The sequence below is a fragment of the Carassius carassius genome, chromosome 21 (assembly GCF_963082965.1).
Source record: "Carassius carassius chromosome 21, fCarCar2.1, whole genome shotgun sequence".
Classification (NCBI taxonomy): domain Eukaryota; kingdom Metazoa; phylum Chordata; class Actinopteri; order Cypriniformes; family Cyprinidae; genus Carassius; species Carassius carassius.
In genome coordinates, this window is record NC_081775.1 from 5,071,147 (window position 1) to 5,079,941 (window position 8,795).

Genomic DNA, 8,795 nt, shown 5'->3' on the forward strand with positions numbered 1-8,795 from the left:
CAGCTAGTCCAAAATGCAGCAGCAAGAGTTCTTACTAGAACCAGGAAGTATGACCATATTAGCCCGGTCCTGTCAACACTGCACTGGCTCCCTATCAAGCATCGCATAGATTTTAAAATATTGCTTATTACTTATAAAGCCCTGAATGGTTTAGCACCTCAGTATTTGAATGAGCTCCTTTTACATTATAATCCTCTACGTCCGCTACGTTCTCAAAACTCAGGCAATTTGATAATACCTAGAATATTAAAATCAACTGCAGGCGGCAGATCCTTTTCCTATTTGGCGCCCAAACGCTGGAATAACCTACCTAACATTGTTCGGGAGGCAGACACACTCTTGCAGTTTAAATCTAGATTAAAGACCCATCTCTTTAACCTGGCATACACATAACATACTAATATGCTTTTATTATCCAAATCCGTTAAAGGATTTTTAGGCTGCATTAATTAGGTAAACCGGAACCGGAAACACTTCCCATAACACCCTATGTACTTGCTACATCATTAGAAAAATGGCATCTACGCTAATATTTGTCTGTTTCTCTCTTGTTCCGAGGTCACCGTGGCCACCAGATCCAGTCTGTGTCCAGATCAGAGGGTCACTGCAGTCACCCAGATCCAGTAAGTATCCAGACCAGATGCTGGATCAGCACCTAGAAAGGACCTCTACATCCCTGAAAGACAGTGGAGACCAGGACAACTAGAGCCCCAGATACAGATCCCCTGTAAAGACCTTGTCTCAGAGGAGCACCAGGACAAGACCACAGGAAACAGATGATTCTTCTGCACAATCTGACTTTGCTGCAGCCTGGAATTGAACTACTGGTTTCGTCTGGTCAGAGGAGAACTGGCCCCCCAACTGAGCCTGGTTTCTCCCAAGGTTTTTTTCTCCATTCTGTCACCGATGGAGTTTCGGTTCCTTACCGCTGTCGCCTCTGGCTTGCTTAGTTGGGGACACTTCATCTACAGCGATATCGTTGACTTGATTGCAAATAAATGCACAGACACTATTTAACTGAACAGAGATGACATAACTGAATCCAATGATGAACTGCCTTTAACTATCATTTTGCATTATTGACACTGTTTTCCTAATGAATGTTGTTCAGTTGCTTTGACGCAATGTATTTTGTTTAAAGCGCTATATAAATAAAGGTGACATTGACATTGACATTGTCTTCTCTTCCGTGTCTGTTGTGAGAGAGTTCAAAACAAAGCAGTTTGTGATATCCGGTTCGCGAACGAATCATTCCATGTAACCTAATCTTTTTGAACCAGTTCACCAAATCGAACTGAATCGTTTTAAACGGTTCGCGTCTCCAATATGCATTAATCCACGAATGAATTAAGCTGTTAACTTTTTTAATGTGGCTGACACTCCCTCTGAGTTAAAACAAACCAATATCCCGGAGTAATTCATTTACTCAAACAGTACACTGACTGAACTGCTGTGAAGAGAGAACTGAAGATTAACACCGAGCCGAGCCAGATAATGACCATTAAGCATGCTGCTTAATGGTCACGTTGACATGCAGCTAAACACATAAATATTTCTATTTAGTGGTTAAATAATTTATTTGACCTTTTTATGATTTAATTGATTATTAACTCACAACCCCCCTTCAGGTCTCAGGTCAAGCCCAATTTAGGAAACCCGGGTTTAATGTAATGTTAAATGCTTTTTAAGATAAAAAAAAATAAATAATGTAAATGTATTATATATTTTTTATCAATATGGCATGTTTCATGGTAAGTTTAAAACAAGCTAGATAAAAAGTAATCTAAAAAAAGTGGTCAGAACAGATCTTTTTCATCATGTAATCTGTAATCAGTAACTGACTACTGTCACGTTCGGTGATACAGGAAACCACGGAGATAGAACCAATTGCAGGTAAGTCTTTATTCAAGGGTTAATCCAAAAGAATAACAGTCCAGGCAGGGGTCGAAACCAAAACATCCATCCAAACATAAACTGAACAAGAAGACAAGGCACGGGCAAGACAGATTGACGGACATGAATTCACACATTAAACAAGGACTCCGTGACACATACTCAGACAGACCGGGTATAAATACACAGAAGGTGAATGAGGGAACTGGAGACAGGTGGGGAATAATCAATTAACTCAAACAAGGAGGAAGGTGACCAAATAAGGGAACAGACAGTTAATAAGGTGACAGACACCGTGGGAAAGGAGGACATCTAGTGGAAACCCAGGGACACAACCCAGACACTGTGACAGTACCCCCCCTCTACGGAGCGGCTCCCAGACGCTCCACGACAGACATAAAACAGAGACCAGGAGGGAGGCGGACAGGTGGAGGCTCAGGGGGAGGGACGGAGGGCCAGAAAAGAAAAACATGGGGAACAGACACCAGAAGTGTGAACACCAAACAGGGAGACCAGGAGGGAGGAGGACCGGAGGAGGTTCAGGGGGAGGGACAGAGGGCCAGACTGACAGAGAGGAACAGGGACAGGAGTGAACACAAAAACAAAAAACAACATGAAGCCCCTCCAGGGCGGGGCAGAAGACCACCACGTGCGTGTGGTGGAGACTGGAGTCCCCCAGGGCGGAGCAGAGGACCACCACAACCGTGTGGTCAGGGCGGAAGCCCCCCAGGGCGGAGCAGAAGACCACCACAACCGTGTGGTCAGGACGGAAGCCCCCCAGGGCGAAGCAGAAGACCACCACAACCGTGTGGTCAGGACGGAAGCCCCCCAGGGCGGAGCAGAAGACCACCACGTCCTTGTGGACGAAGCCAGAGTCCTCCAGGGCTGAGCGGAAGACCCCCACAGCCGTGTGGTCAGGGCGGAAGGCCCCCAGGGCGGAGCAGAAGACCACCACAGCCATGTGGTCAGGACCAGAGCCCCCCAAGGCGGAGCAGACCTCCGTGCGGCTGGACCAACGGGACGACGAAACTCTGGTAATTCCCTGGTGTCCTTACTGGACTCCAGAAGATTGGTGCTGGCCTGACACTGCTCATGAAGATCATTGGTGACTTGTATTTGCTCATGAAGATCAATGGTGACTTGCCTTTGTTCATGAAGATCAGAGGTGACTTGCCTTTGTTCATGAAGATCACCGGTGACTAGGGGCGGATTTAGACATTTTGGGGCCCAAGGCAAACACAGACATGGGGCCCTCTACATCTCTTGCTTCCCTCCTTTTGTCAATCCTTCTTTTAAAAAAAAGCCCTACTTGTTACTTCTCTTCAGCAGTCTTCACACAGCAATGATGTATAGACATCTGGAGTTGTATCTGTAAGAAAAAAAGAAGAAAAATAAAAAACACAGAACAACATTCTGTTTAACAGATGTATCCTCTGTAAAATTGTATTTACATAAAATTTTCTCTGTACAATAATATGTATTGTCTATTTACACAGGGAAGAGCTGTCATTGGTTGTCATTTACCTTGGTTGTTCTGATAGTATCTTCTATATGGATCTGCTTGCTGCTACATGTTGTTTTTGGACTTCTGTCTTGTGTTACTAAAGTGAGAAGAAACACACAAGACAATAAGTGATCAATTATGGAGACATCATTTTAGTAAAAATAACCTACCTTTTTTCTTTCACTGACTTTCTCCTGCTCTCCCTTTTTTTCTGACCATTTCTTAATTTCCCTTGTCTCTGTTTTTGCATCTTTCTAGTCTTCTCTCTTTGGTCTTTGCCTGTCTTTTTCTTCTTCTCTCTTTGGTCTTTGCCTATCTTTTTCTTCTTCTCTCTTTGGTCTTTGCCTATCTTTTTCTTCTTCTCTCTTTGGTCTTTGCCTATCTTTTTCTTCTTCTCTCTTTGGTCTGGGTGTGAGTGAGTGTGTCTGTGTGTGTGTGTGTGTGTGTGTGTGTCTGTGTGTAAGTGTGTCTGTGTGAGTGTGTCTGTGTGTGTGAGTGTGTGTGGGTGAGTGTCTCTGAGTGTGTGTGTGTGTGTGTGTGTGTCTGTGTGTAAGTGTGTCTGTGTGAGTGTCTGTGTGAGTGTGTGTGTGTGTGTCTGTGTGAGTGTCTGTGTGTGTGAGTGAGTGTGTGTGTGTGTGTGTGTGTGTGTGTGTGTGAGTGTGTCTGTGTGTGTGAGTGAGTGTGTCTGTGTGTGTGTGTGAGTGAGTGTGTCTGTGAGTGAGTGAGTTTCTGTATTGTCATGTCTAAAGCACTATAATCTGACCTTGCGAGCTTTGGCCTCAGCAAATCTTGCTATCACTGATTCCATATCCAGTGACTTCCTGACTTCCTGCTCGATGGAGAGAACAGCTAGAGCAGACAGCCTGTCCTGTGACATAGTTGATCTGAGGTACGTTTTGATTAGTTTCAGTGATGAGAAACTTCTCTCACCCGAAGCTACTGTAACAGGGAGAGTGAGGAGGAGTCTGAAAGCTATACTCAAATTTGGATATATGTCAAGTAAATTCTCTTTATATATATAGTCAAGCATCTCAAATGGTGATGAAACATTTGGCGGGAATGACCTAACTGCACCCTTAACCTCAAGCTTCAGATCTTCTGCATCAATGTCATCCATCCTTTGCTCTAATCTGTGGCAGCATTCATCCAGCTTCCCTTCCTTCTCAGTGCTTCTCATTGTGTCGAGTGAGTAGAGAAATCCATAAAGCTCATAGAAGATTTCCATATTGGAAAATCTGTTCTCTACAGTGACAAGAGCTGTATCTATTAGACGTAGAAAAAACTCTCTTTTGAAGAGCTCTTCTGCAGTTGACTGAGTCTGCTCTGTTCCCTCATACTCAAACTGTTTTTTTTTTTTTCTCTGACGCACCTCAGGCCAGCTCATCTCCACCTCAAGCTTCTCTGCTATCTCCCTGGCATCTGTTTTCGCAGAATGAAATCCATGACTGCGAAATTCCTGAAGAAATTCTTTCACTGCCCTGATTTCTTCTCTCACTGTCTCAACTGAAACTTTGGGGCTCTGAAGGATCTTGCTCACTTTGTTTATCTGGAACAACACATTGTACCACACAATGGTACTTACCACAAAAGGCCATTTCTGCAGCTCCTTGCAGATGCTTTCAGCTGTTGAGACAACATCTGCATCTCTTTTCTCTGTGGCGTACTCCTTTAAAGCAGTTAATGCCTTCACGATTTCAGGCAGCTGGTAGCGAACAGCTTTCACAGCTTCAACTCTGCACTCCCACCTGGTTGTTGACAATGCTTTAAGTGTCAAATTCTTGACGTGTTCTTTGAGAATACTCCAACGTTGAACTGAAGAGCTGAAAAGATTGTAAAGTCGCTGTATCAGCCCAAAGAAGCTGATGGACGTCACGGAGGACTTGGCTGCATCACCAACAACAAGGTTCAGTGTGTGACTTCCACAAGGAACATATAACGCTTTGTTGTTTATTTCCAGCACTCTCTTTTGGACTCCCTGCTTTTTACCCTGCATGTTGCTCCCGTTATTGTAAGACTGGCCTCGACAATTGCAAAAATCCAATCCTAGTGTTTCTAGTTGGCCTAAAAATGTCTCACATAAGCCTTTTCCTGTTGTGTCAAGTGCCTGAAGAAATCCAACAAAGTACTCATGGATGGAGACACCCTTTGATAATTCACAATTAACAATTCGTAGCACCACTGAGAGCTGCTCATTGTGACTGAGGTCTGGAGTGCAGTCCATAATTACTGCATAGTATTTGGCTGTTTTCACTCTCTCTACAATTGCATCAGTTGTACATTTTGCCACAAGGGAAATAAGTTCATTTTGGATATTCTTGCTTAAATAGGTGTCACTTAGCTGTTTTGCCTGAATTCTCCTCAGATGCTCTCGCATCACTGGGTCAAACTGAGCCATTAATTGCACTTGTCCAAGAAAATTTCCATTACCAGCCTCAAACAATTTGTCTGAGTGGCCACGAAATGCAAGATTGTGCTCTGCCAGATGGTTTACAATTGCAATAAGTCGTCTTAAAATCTCTTTCCAGCGGTTTACTTCAAGAGCAATTAGATCTTGGTTTACCTGATCTATAGCTGTGTTGGTTTGTAGTTTCTGTGAAAGATTGCGCCAAGCATCCATGTTTGTGATGTGTTCTGCAGACCTCTCATGCTGTCTCAAGTGTGCAGAAAGATTTTTCCAGTAATTAAACCCATCTGCACTTAACTGAGTGGCCTTTTCTCGGTTACCAAACAAGCGGCAACAAAAGCACAAAACACAGTCATTTTTTTCACTGTACACGAGCCAGGACCTCTTTATTTTTTCTCCATTCTTCATTTGCAGGTAATAATTGCTGTTTGTAAATCTTCTGCCCTCTTGATTTTTAGGATAAATTCTATCCTTGCTCTGAACTGGGCCTCTCTGCACTATTGAGCAGCGCTCTTTGTCAGTGAGATGTTTTGGCCAGAGTGCTGGGTCATCTTCAACTTCAAGTGTAACACATTGGTCAGAATGACTGCTAGTACTCATTAGTTGTTCATTGGAAATGGAATTGTCGTCTTTTTCGTCATAGACGTCGTCATCATTATTATCACTGTCACTGAAAGTGAACGCGGAAGTTTTGTTACCTGCAGCTGCAGTTGAAGGATCCTCCTCATCCTGTAAAATTGCCGTGCATGTAACGTTAGCAGCAATATCGCTTGAGCAGCCTGGGCTAGCACTGTCGGCGCCGGTGGCAACGGGTAGCTCCTCCACGCTAGCAGCAGTGCTAACAGTCGTGATGGTGTTAGCGTTGTTGTCATTGTCAGCGGGGCCGGGCATCACAAAAAAGTTTGTTACCTTCGGCAATTTTGCTAAAAACTTTTTGCTTTCCTCCCGTTTCTTCCTTTTTTCAGCACCGCTTGGGTAGATTCGCTTCATTTTTACTGTCAACACTCTCTATCTGTACACTCTGTCTATCACTGTCAATCACTTCTTCGTCAGTTTTTTGGTGCATTACAGCCTTGTCACTTTCGCAGATGCGCAGTAAGTGAAATAATGGAATAGTCCAATGTAGTGAGGTGGGGGGGGGGCCCTCCTGTCTGCGACACTAATGATTTGATGCAAATGGAGTTTTAGAAATATATATTTTGCATTAAGTAAAAAAAAAAAAATCTTTAAGCAAGTTAATGGGGCATTTTTGGGGCCCCTAGGTAGCTCGGGGCCCAAGGCAATTGCCGACCTTTGCCTAATGGTAAAGTCCGCCCCTGCCGGTGACTTGACTCAGTCCCTGAAGATCACCGGTGACTTGACTCAGTCCCTGAAGATCACCGGTGACTTGACTCAGTCCCTGAAGATCACCGGTGACTTGACTCAGTACCTGAAGATCACTGGTGACTTGACTCAGTCCCTGAAGATCAACGGTGACTTGACTCAGTCCCTGAAGATCACCGGTGACTTGCATCTGTTCATGAAGATCACCGGCGATTTGACTCAGTCCTTGAAAATCACCAGTGACCTGACCCAACTCTGAAAGGTCCACAATGACTAGCCTTGTCTCTGGGAAGTCCATGGTACCTAGCCCTGGCTCTGGAAGGTCATCGGTGACTAGCCCTGAATCTGGAAGATCAGCGGTGACTGGCCCTGAATCTGGAAGGTCAGCGGTGACTGGCCCTGAATCTGGAGGGTCATCGGTGACTAGCCCTAACTCTGAAAGGTACACGAAACCCTGACTTGACTCTGGAAAGTCCACGGGCACCTGCCTCGACTCTGGAAGGTCAACCAGAACCTGACTGGACTCTGGAGGATCAATAGGAACCTGACTCGACTCTGGAGGATCAATAGGAACCTGACTCGACTCTGGAGAGTTCACTGGAACCGGACTCGACTCTGGAGAGTTCACTGGAACCGGACTCAACTCTGGAGAGTTCACTGGAACCGGACTCAACTCTGGAGAGTTCACTGGAACCGGACTCGACTCTGGGGGGTCAACAGGAACCTGACTCGACTCTGGAGAGTTCACTGGAACCTGATTCGACTCTGGGGGGTCAACAGGAACCTGACTCGACTCTGGGGGGTCAACAGGAACCTGACTCGACTCTGGGGGGTCAACAGGAACCTGACTCGATACTGGAGGGTCAACCGGAACCTGACTCGACTCTGGGGAGTCCACTGGAACCTGACTCGATTCTGGAGGGTCAACAGGAGCCTGACTCGACTCCGGAGAGTCAGCTGTGACTGTAATCCCGTGCAGCGGCGCTAGGCAAGCAGCCATCTTGGGTCCTGACTCTGGACAGGCGGCCATCCAGTACTGTGGTGCTGGGCTGGCGACCATCTTGTGTTGTGGCGCTGGATTGACGGCCATCTTGGGCCATGACTCTGGACGGGCGGCCATCTTTGACCGTGGCTCTGGATCGGTGGCCAATTTGGGCATTGGCGCTGGGTTAGCGGCCATCTTGTGCTGTGGCACTGGGCTGGCAGCCATCTTGTGCTGTGGCGCTGGATTAGCGGCCATCTTGGGCCATGACTCTGGACGGGCGGCCATCTTGGACTGTGGCTCTGGACCAGTGGCCATCTTGGGCATTGGCGCTGGGTTAGCGGCCATTTTGTGCTGTAGTGCTGGGCTGGCGGCCATCTTGTGTGGTGGCGCTGGATTGGTGGCCATCTTGGGCCAGGACTCTGGACCGGTGGCCAACTTGGGCATCAGCGCTGGGTTAGCGGCCATCTTGGCGGAAGAGACAGGAGTGGCTGGGGCATCCCACGGAAGCCTATGCTGCAAATAGTACACGAATTCCCAGAATTCCAGTGTCTCTAAATGCCCCATTTCCTCCTGAGAAACTGGATCATCCAGACCGCTGTTGAAATAATCCTTCAGGGCCGAATAGTTGTATCCCATACCCTCGGCCAGGGACCAGAACACCTGTGCCAGGGCACCCACCTCATTGC